The 10,366-nt window shown below is 45.6% G+C and overlaps 1 protein-coding gene across 2 annotated transcripts in view; it reads right to left on the reverse strand.

The window, feature by feature from the left end:
* Positions 1 to 10,366, reverse strand: part of SUSD3 (sushi domain containing 3) — a 71,649-nt gene extending 61,283 nt beyond the window's left edge. For both annotated transcript variants that reach the window (XM_013187769.3, XM_013187768.3), the window contains exon 1: positions 9,364 to 10,366. The gene's annotated coding sequence lies outside the window, so the exon portion shown is untranslated. The remainder of the gene's footprint in view (positions 1 to 9,363) is intronic.

Genomic DNA, 10,366 nt, shown 5'->3' on the forward strand with positions numbered 1-10,366 from the left:
GCCCAGCTCCTGGGGGCACTCACCTCGGGATCAGGCAGGCTTGGGGTTCTTGTTCCCCTGCTCCCCACCTGTGCCAACAACTGCACTGCTGTGGGCCAGCCTGAGTCCTGCACCCACCCCTCCTTGCTTGGAAACCTCTCACAATACCTGAGCAGGGCCATCGCCCCCAAGGGGTCTGCACCAGTGTGAAGGACTGGGTCCCCAGGACTCTGCTGGTCCTTGTGGCCAAGAGACAGCAGCCCCCTCCTGCGAGCACCACGGCAACTGCTGAGGACAGGCAACGAGCACCAAATGCAGTAAAATCTTGTCTGAGTTGCTCAAGCCAGAAGGTTTGGTTCTGAACATTGACAGGGTGCAGACCTATTAAAAAAGAGGGTGCAGTTTTTTTCCCCAGAGCATGGCTGCACTGCCAAGGAAAGAAAAATGACACGAAAAAGAGCTGGACTTGGGTTTAGGGCCGCCTTACTTGTGTCTTCCAATCCAGTATCTGCTCGGTGACTGAAGGTCTGAGATGGGCGATGAATTCATCAACTTGTGTATCAGGGTTGGTTTGGATTAGGAAGCATGACTGCTGTTGCTTGGTTGTACTGGAAACAGAGGCAGGTGAATTCAGGCAAGGGTCTCGCGTGCTGCCTTGTAACGTGGTACCTGAGTGGGTGCGAAGAACCCCCAGAACCCAACCACCACTCCTGACGTACTCGAAGAACACAGCTCATAGGGTTGCAGCCACAGGCACACACCAAGGCCAACCTCTGATGGGAAGTTCACAGTACTTAGGTGTTTTCCAGAGGCAGCAGTGGCACCATCAGAAAAGAGCTACAGATGCACTCTGATTCCTGATTACAGCCAGGCTCACGCACTGGGGGCAGCTGCCGCAGAGCGCAGCAGCTCAGCAGGAATTTGCTTAGGGAAGCTGCAGCAGAGAGGTACCTGCCTTTCCTTAAATATCAGCAATATCTCACTCGCTGCTAGATGTACGGCCTCAGTCCTCACACACTCGCAAAGGTGCTGGAGCCAGCTCAAAATGTGTGCTGGTTTCTGACATTTGAGTTACGCAGAGCCTGCAGGTACAACAGGGAGCTGTCTTCACCTCCACGCTGGGATAACGCCGCACGGCAGGGTAGGCTGTGGACTGCTGACATAAGGCTTTTGTGTACATCACGAAGAGGTGGAGGTTTGGTGAGATTTATTCCCTGCATTTTTCTGGATCAGGCTGACCCACTTTTATTCCTGAAAGAACTGGCATTGTCACTCAAAGCCCCAACAAACGTCCGATGCAAGTGCTCGTGAGGAGGTGACAATGTCCATTTCGGTGCTGTGGAGAATTAGAAGTAAAACCTAAAATCCATAAAAGCACACTCCTGCAGAAAGACACCAGAGATGAGCTCTTACTGGCCATTGCACAGAGTTAAGTCCAGAGCGGAACAGTGCATCCTTGTACAACAACAAGCTGTATCACTCACTCACCCATCAGCATTTTTCCCTTTTGGTCACACGCTCCCCCTGGTGCTTGTTCAGTAAAACAAACTCGTGTCCCCCCGCAGGAGTAAAGGAGAGCCGCCTTCATTACTGAACAGCCAAAAAGCACGCTTGGCAGGCCATACATTGAGAGAGGCTGGTAATCCGAAATCAACTCCTCTGAGGCCCAGAGCTGCACGAGATGAAGCCCCGAGAGGATGTACACTGCTTCCTACCATGCTCTATGGCCATGGGACCTGCCAGCATGTCGCTCCTGTCCGTAACGCCGCCGCCTGCCTGGTGCAGATGCACCTTGCCATTAGAGGAACAGATGGGAAGGACTGGGGCTGGGCGTCTCGCAGCTGGATGCAGCAAAGGGCTGCTGGAGAGGCACTGCAGAGAGCATCTCTTGGAGTTTCTGTTTATGTGTTTGTTCTGTTTGAAGTGGTAAAAAATCCAGTCCCAGGGAGCGGTGCGAATCTGCACAGTGTACAATGCTCGGATAAGGGCGCTTGATCATATGGGAAAGAAACTTGAAAGGCAAATTGTCCAAGGAGCTCAGATTCAAGCTCAGGCTGAATTCACACATCTCACGGGTTATTACAGGCATGCACAGCATTTGCAGGATTATTTGGGCTGTTCTTACTGTGACTGTGAATTTTCCAGAATTGCAGGCAACCAGCTGAGTACATGGCTGGCTCCGTGCTTTTCTTTAGCCTCTGAGAGACTGCCTGGGAGAACATCTACTAGCTTTCATTTTATATTTTTATTTTCCCCAGTGGGTGGAAAGAAAACCACCAGAACTTGCCAACGACAAAAGCGAGGCATTCCTTAATTTATAAAATCACAAAGGAAGTGATTCCAACTTATCCCATCGGAACAGAAGAGATTAAATGACCAAATAGCAATTTTGTCCAGACTACTTGATTCAGAACCGAAGAGGGAAAGCTACGTGGAGTTTTCTCAGTGCATTTAACCCCACTTCTCTCCTCCACCTGGCCATGACCGCTTGTGGGCAGACGCTCCCCTTGCTCCTGGGGGCCTGAGCACACTGCCATCACTCTCCCACTGCCAGGTCCCCGGGGTTGCAAGGAAAAAGTAAATATGTGATTCAGTCCTACCTCATCTGAGTGACTGAAAAGGGCAGGCAGAGGTTTGCTCCTGAGGCTTCACTGTAGAAAATGCTGGCACTCTGACGCTGCTCCATGGATACCCTGAAGTGCGTGCCTAGCCCTTTGTGGGCTAATAATTACACTGACAGAGAGCACTTACAGTTACATATGTGCACTGTTGGGCTGGGGACTTTAAAAGGTGCAAGGAAGAATATATATATATAATATATATATATATATAAAGAAAAAGAAAACCCCTGTAAGTCTAGAAAGAAAAAAAAAGTATTCGACAAAGGAAAAATAGGTCTAAAGAGAGGTCAATAGGAATTTTACTGCTGGATTTCTACGCAGCCAGGATATGGCTTCAAGCTGTGAAAAAATAAGTAAGGGAAATACCTCCGTTTCCCCCTATTTCAGAAAACAAACCCATTATTTTAACCTGAACCACAGGGTTCGGAGTGACCGTTTCCTCTCATAGTTGGTCTGTTATCACCGCGAGCACCCCGCACAATTCCGTGCACCCTGCATGAATCAGAAGCAACATTATATTGGTGCATTTCTTAATAACAGGCAATTGGATCCATTAAAAATGTTATTAAACATGCTGTTTGCAGCATTCTCAGGAAGGCTACAAATTGCTTGTGATTAAAGCAGCGTTTTACTGATCTTATTCCAACTTTAGTGTAGCAGTGAACCACTCCACCCAAACTCCCTGCAGCAGCCTTGAAGCACAAAGCGAGCCCGAGCAGTGACACTGGAGTACCGAATTCAAGGACTTGCCGTGCACAGGATTAGCAAGTTCTTCGCAGGGATGCGAGAATGTTACAAAGCTGGCGAGGCTAAACTACAGACTGAATCCCAGCCCTGTTTATGAGACAGTATTCATTTATTCCACCAAAAATAAATTCAAACCAAATTGCATTCTAAATTAGTGTTTCATTATGTACGGTGAATAGAGAGAACTCTTTTAGAGAGATAAAACAAAGCTTCACACTTTTTAATTGTAGCTACTACCCTTCTCGCTGCCAGCTCCTCTTTTTTTTTTGTTTCAATTTATCTGATGCTTGTGCAGAACTCTCTGCTAAGTCTGCCATTAAAGAAAGTGCTAATGGAGGTAATTAAACCTAAGGATTGTTGACATTTACTAGAAATCACTGTTTGGACTACTGACAGTCCTGCACTCAGGTATCACTTATGCAGTGAGCTCATAAGACAGCAACATTCAAGAACGTAGTCTGGTGTCAGCTGAAAACACCCGCACCTGAAACAATGTTATGGCTCATTTATGAGTAATGGGCTGGAAATCTTACAATTTTTCATTTATTATTCACTTTTGTGGTGGTTCTTCATCTAGAACAGCACACTGAATGTGAGCATTAGAGCAACGCCCAGGAGAGAACAAAGGTGCTCCACGATCCCCTGCAGCCAGCAGGACAGAGCTGGTGGCCAAGGGACAGGGGAAGGACAGGGGAATTCATTAATGGTCCCTCCAGCCCCGCCAGGAGCTCTGAAGGCAGCCAGCTCCCACTTCACAGATTACTAGAAACAATGTTCTTCAGTACATATCCTGAAAAATGACTGTCCTAATGATGTTCAGCATGGAGCAAGCATGAAAATGCCCATCTTGGGCAACACCAATGGCTGCATGGCAAGAAATCTTCCAGAATTAAAATCTGGAGTTGCTCCATTTTGAGCTAGCTGACCAGCTCCTGTCCCGTGGGGCTGGGCAATGGGCTTCACACTGGGCACAGAAGGGCATAGGAAACTTGAGGTGACACTGGCCACACCACTGAGCCCCTGCCTGTCTTGTTTCAGAGGTTTCAGATTTCAGCCTCCCCAGTTTCTAGTAGCATAGATACCAAATTTTGAAGAATTAACATTTGTTTGGCTACAGATAGGCAGTTACTTTCAGCCTTACTCTGCACAAATGGCATGCCTATGATACATTTTTATAGACATTGGTGATGGAAACATAAAAATAAAAGAGATTGAGCTTAAACAGCCTGTCACAGTTTGCATGGTGGGATGGCTATGATTAATACCCAAACAACATGTTGTCGGTTCTCGCTAGATCAAAGTAGGATAAATCCATAAATTTGAAAAAATAAATCCAATGTCAAAATACAAAACCAAAACTCCAGCAATTACTCATTTTCAAGGATGACACTGCTGAATAATAAATGACTTATGGGCATGCAGTAGAAATCCTTCAGAGTTATTGTAATTAGGGGTGTGAACATTACAGTACTGAGTCAGGGAGTCACAGTTAGCACCTGTTAGAAGCTGCCAGCTTTGTGAGCAAATCTTGCTTTTGGCCACAGGTATTCTCTGTCACGCTGCCGCTGAGGCTCTTCATTGAGCCAGGCATTGCAGAGCAGCACACTATTCCAGGATGAGCTCATTAGCAAGCTCCTATCAATTTGCAAGCAATTATTTTGTGGGTGTACACACAGATGTGGGAATGGAACTGGCATTGAATTTAAGTCTCCAGGGACTTGCACCTGAGAAGATGCATGTGGATGAAACAGTTGCAGCAGATTAGGTTCCTGCCCTTCCCGTCTCAGTGGGGATTTGCCATCTCCATAGCCTCTTCAGGGCAGCAGGGAAAGAAGCCCCAAAATACAAACACCAAAGCATCCTGCCCACATTTCAGCCAACAGCTACAGGAGTGGCGCACGCTCTAGTAGAGTGTACCTCTCTACAAACAACTCGTGGGCAGGGAGAGGACAAATGACAAGAAAGGAGGCTCGGGAATAAACTTTGCAGAGGTGGGGGAAAGAACTAAGACAAAGCAGAAGGAAAATACAGGCAAGAAAAACTAGGTGGTCAAAGGGGGGTGGAAGCATTGTTCTGTTTCTGTGCCCTCATGCTTATTGTTAGGACTTTATTGCACTTCTCTACTGTTTTGCTGCTAGAACACCATTTTCTTCCCTGCTTGGCAGCATAGCAAGAATGTGGCATGTTTTAGAGACCTCTGTCATCATCTTTGTTTCCAGATTTGTCTCTTCAGCAAATTTCCATGTTTTGTATTCATTCAGATTCCTGCAATTTACATACTTTTAAGGGAACCAAGATCTGCCTAGGGGAGCACCACGGTTTTATCAGCCCCTGCACAGAAAATCTCTCCCTTCTCAGAGACGGCTCCAACTCTTAGCTCAGCAAGGCAACATCTTCCTCTGTTGTCTACTTTTTATATTTAGAAGATTTTTACAAGTCTGCCACTGTCACCACATGTGGCCCCTATTTGAGCAACAATAGCAAAGGACAGCAAACACGAAGAAGCAGATGGGGAAAGGAGAAGAACGAGTAACACGGGAGGCTGCTTTTGAGGAACACAGTGAGCACTGCTCCCTGAAAGTTGGCCCCTGAACGTATGAATGAAACAGATCACAGGATCAGCTGCAAAGTGCACCTGAGACACTGGCACTGGATGTAAGCAGGTGATTAAACCTATGCTGAGCTCCCTGCTTCACCAGAAGGCAGGCTGCATCTCCCTGCACTGCAGTCACAGTCTTGACACATTTTAATGTGGATTTGTGTACCCACTGCACTTCAAAAGCCCGTCAAAACAACACTACTTAGTGAGAAAATTGTGTTTTAATGTGGTATGCTTCTAAAGATTTAAATTCAGCCCTAGTTCAGAAGAAATGTGTCCTCCTCCCATTTCCAGCTGGTATTTTTCCCCTCAACCAAGCACACAAATAAGGCTACGATAGAATTTCAAAGGTAGGAAAAGTGACCAACAGACCTAGGGAAAAGGATGAACTCGAAAAACACCAAAGCTCTTAGGTGTATCCAAAGCACAGGACAAGAAAGAAAGTGGCAGTGAAAGAGAAATTCTTCAGAAATTGCCGTGTTTCTGACTGGTTCTGCATGTCTAATTACCCTTTAACTGCATTAATTGGTGCCTACCACCTCAGTACTCCCACACGAAAACAGCTAATAAAAGGCACCACCTTCTAAGGATGCTGTGGGAGTTACGGCCTGCTCGGAGCCCGACTGGTAAAAAGGCCCAAGGCTCAACCACCTTCCCCACGGCACTACCACTCATGTGGCTCTTCTCCTCCTGACTTTGCAATGCCTGGAACAAAGAGGAACAGCTTCTTCACAGCACAAACGCACGTTTTTCAGTAACCATTTGTCCTCAGGGTCTTGTTTTCATTTCGCTTAGCTCAGTTCTGCCCTAACAGATTCTCTCTGTGTGTAGTATTTATTTACCTTGCTCTCATAGCTCTTGGGGATTGCTGCTTTAAAAATCACGCAAGCTTCTGGTAATTGCGGATTATCACAAGACTATAGGAAACAACAGCTATGTTAAGGTTCCTTAGCTTACAATATATTCCCTAACACAGTGCTAGAACATACACCTGGGGACTTGGGCCACGGTTTATCACCTCTGCCACTGTCATGTTGGAGACTGCCTTATGCCCCACCTGTGACAACAAAGGCTCCCTGAGGGCTCTATCCTTGTGGTCATCTATTTAAAGTGTGGCCATCTATTTACTGCAGTGGCTCTAGATGCAGTGTGACAACTGGAAAATGTAAACCCTGCTCCTGCTCGTGCCCCACCAAGTGTAGCTGCAGCCCTGCCCAGGCGTGAACTTCCTGCTCACCAAGCAGAAGCTGTCTTCAACAGGGCCGCACGCTGTGTGCAAGCATCAGGTCGGGCACCCAGACAATACAACGACAAATAAATGGTGTTTTGTGCACACTCCTCGTGCCATAGGGCATATGCTAGTTCTCTACAAAAGGTTTGCTTTTGCACACACACTTCGTGTAACCTGAGGGCTCCGTGGCTACTGTTCTGTAAGTGGCCCTTGCAGTGCGCACTCTTGCTGCCTCAGCCTGGGCAGCCCTGGGGGCTCAGCCCCCCTTCACTGCCACAGAAAAGTAATAGAAAATCCAGGCAGTGATACACCAACCAACTGGCTTCACAGGGCTACTGGCTGCTAAGGCAGTAACACTGCAACCTCCTGTTCTGGCCTGGTGATTCAAAAGCCACAAACAACGCACACAAGACAGGAGTAGTCTGGGGTGTGTGTGTGGGGGGGGAAATGTTGCCAAGGCTCAACCTCTGTTAAGAAGTAGCCCTGTACTTCCAACCCCATCAAACTCCCAGAGGCACTAAGAGCTCACTCTGGAGCACAGAGCATAGACACGTGAGGGAGATGAATTCGGAAATTCCTGAATCAGCCACGTGTTACCGGATCCTGCTCACACCAGTCATGCACAAGAACTAGGCCGTTAGTTCTGCAATGCCAAACTGCTCCCCGCTCTCAGACTCTACCCAGAATTTATCTGATGATTCTGTAGTAACTTCATTTATTAGGTTATATGGCAGAAACCTTTGCCTTTGTACCTCTTTGGGTAACCAAAGGGGGATAAATGATCAGTACTTTTTTTTTAATGAATTTACCTTTTTAAGCAAAAAACATTCAACCATCTCCCCTCCTTCCCCAAATTACTTGAAAAACATTGAACTGCAAAACTAGACACTTCAGCATTAGGAAATGTTCAGAATATCCATTTTCTGGGGGTATTCAATTTAATCCCCTTCTCTACAAACATGGTGATATGTATTCAGTGCATGGGAGGATTCAGATCCCTATAACCAAGGAAGCTATTCTCTGCTGTCTCGTTTTTTGCAACAACTTCAAAACGATTACAGGTACTGCCCATCTCCCATTCACTAGAAACTTCCAGTAACCGAGACAGTACAGACTGACTCCTTTTGCCTAAAGCTGTCAGAAATCCCACTGCCTCAGTCGCTTGTAGCCGAGGACCATCCACTCACCTTTAAGTTCTCGAGTCCCCTTCCCATTGATGTACAACAGTACACATGGACACAACACTGCCGTACACTGCTGGCAAACCTGAACAGACACGTCTGTTACGGTTAATTAAATCAATCCAATTTCACCCTATCATTTAACACGACTTCAAGGAGACCTTTGTCATCCAACTCCAAGAATTTGATGCTTCTTGATGCTGGCTAACAGAGGGATTCAGAGCTTCATCATCAAAAGGGATTTTCTCACGGAATTGATAAGCATGTGGTCCATACCCTCCCTCTGGACACTCAGGTTTGGGAAATACACCTAACTCCTTCCAAGTGCATTAGACATATTGACAGGACTAGTCATTACTTGAGCACTCTTTGTCTCCGGCACAGCCTAAGGAACAGGCTTCACATTTCCTCTGAAGTTATGCAGTTTTACTAACAGAACCAGTATGTTATTACTCCCTTTCCCCAGCTGTTGGTGTACCACCCCTGAAGTCCTACCTAGCTCTAAGCTTTGTACAACACAGAGAGTTTATTTCCATAACATGTTATTTTCAGTGCAAAGGTTTTCCTATTTTAATTCAGTTCCTGAGTTATTCCTGTTTTCCATGATGTGGTTTCAACAGCATTTATTATAATCAAAAAAATAATTTTAAAAAAAAGCTTATAAAACCCCAATATACAATTATTCTTGCGGAAAAATTAAATGGGCCAATCAACCTATAAATAGCATGAAGGCAGTGGAATTCCTAAGACACCTCCCTATCCATAGCTGCCTGTGGAAACATCCCAATGCTTTCAGATTTGCTCAAAGAACCCAGACCACTGTAACAACACCACGGTCAACTTCAAAGAGTTGAAAACTAAAATTTCTTGAGATCTCCTTACAGCTTCAGTATGATCTGAATCAATACTGGGCCTTTTATCAAAGCAAAAATGTGCTGCCCAATGCGAAGTGTGAAATTAATAATGCATGCATAAGGCCAATACACAATGTTTAATTATTCTTACCTGATTCAGAAGTCTGTTGGTATTCGTTGTCACCAGTTGCACGGGACCACCACCTTCAGCATGGAATCTGAAAGCTGCTTCTTCAGCACTAGAAGTGGGATGACATTGTATTTTCCAGTTTAACGTCTTCTTGCAAGTTACAGAGCACTCTGGCACAAGGTCTTACAAGAGCACATGGATACTTGTAACGCAGAGGAAGAGTCTTAACAGAGCCTTGCCTATTCCGAGATGCTGAGATAACTGATTGTTCCTTTTCAGACTTCTGTACACTAGCTACAGACCTTATAAAATCTCTTTGACCTGAATAGGGAACTGAAAAACTCCCATGTCTGCAGAGCACATTCCTGAAATACAGGAAAATTACTTGAGGTTTGCAAGGAAAACAGGTCCACCTGACAAAAACAATACAGGGACTTGGAAATTAGGGCTTACCAACACAGCTTTCTTGCGTGGTCTAGCCATGGGAACACAGAGTCTTTTTAAATTGTAGAGACTTCCATTCATTTCCTTATCAAGCTGAACATGACTCATCACTGATCAGTGCACACTAAGTGCACACGCTGTGTTGAAATTAGCTTTTAAATAAGATTTATGCAGGTCAGGACAGTGTAGACAGTGAAGGGGGAAAATACCGAGAAGATGAAAGGCTTTTTGAAGGCTGCTATCAGTCAAAACCAAATCAATGTTGCTGACCAGATCCAAGGTTCATTTAAAAGCATTGTTTAAGTTAGCATCATTTCTTCCAGGAAATGAGGATTTGCTGCCTGAATTTCGAGGCACGTTGGTAAGATGCATCTAGGTAACAGTCTTTTACGTTGTGCATGCTAGCAGAAGGCTAAGTTTGTTGTGCTGTATTTGAGCTATGTAAGCTGTTTTCATCTTCCCGAAACCCTATTTTAGAGATTCCAAACAGAATTCCTCCTCTAGCCTAATCTCTTGTGATCATAGATCACACAATATCTGTGAGGACAGCCAGCAACTGCTTTCTGAAAAGCCTGTTTTA

This window comes from Anser cygnoides, chromosome 10, assembly GCF_040182565.1.
Source record: "Anser cygnoides isolate HZ-2024a breed goose chromosome 10, Taihu_goose_T2T_genome, whole genome shotgun sequence".
NCBI classification, from domain to species: Eukaryota; Metazoa; Chordata; class Aves; order Anseriformes; family Anatidae; genus Anser; species Anser cygnoides.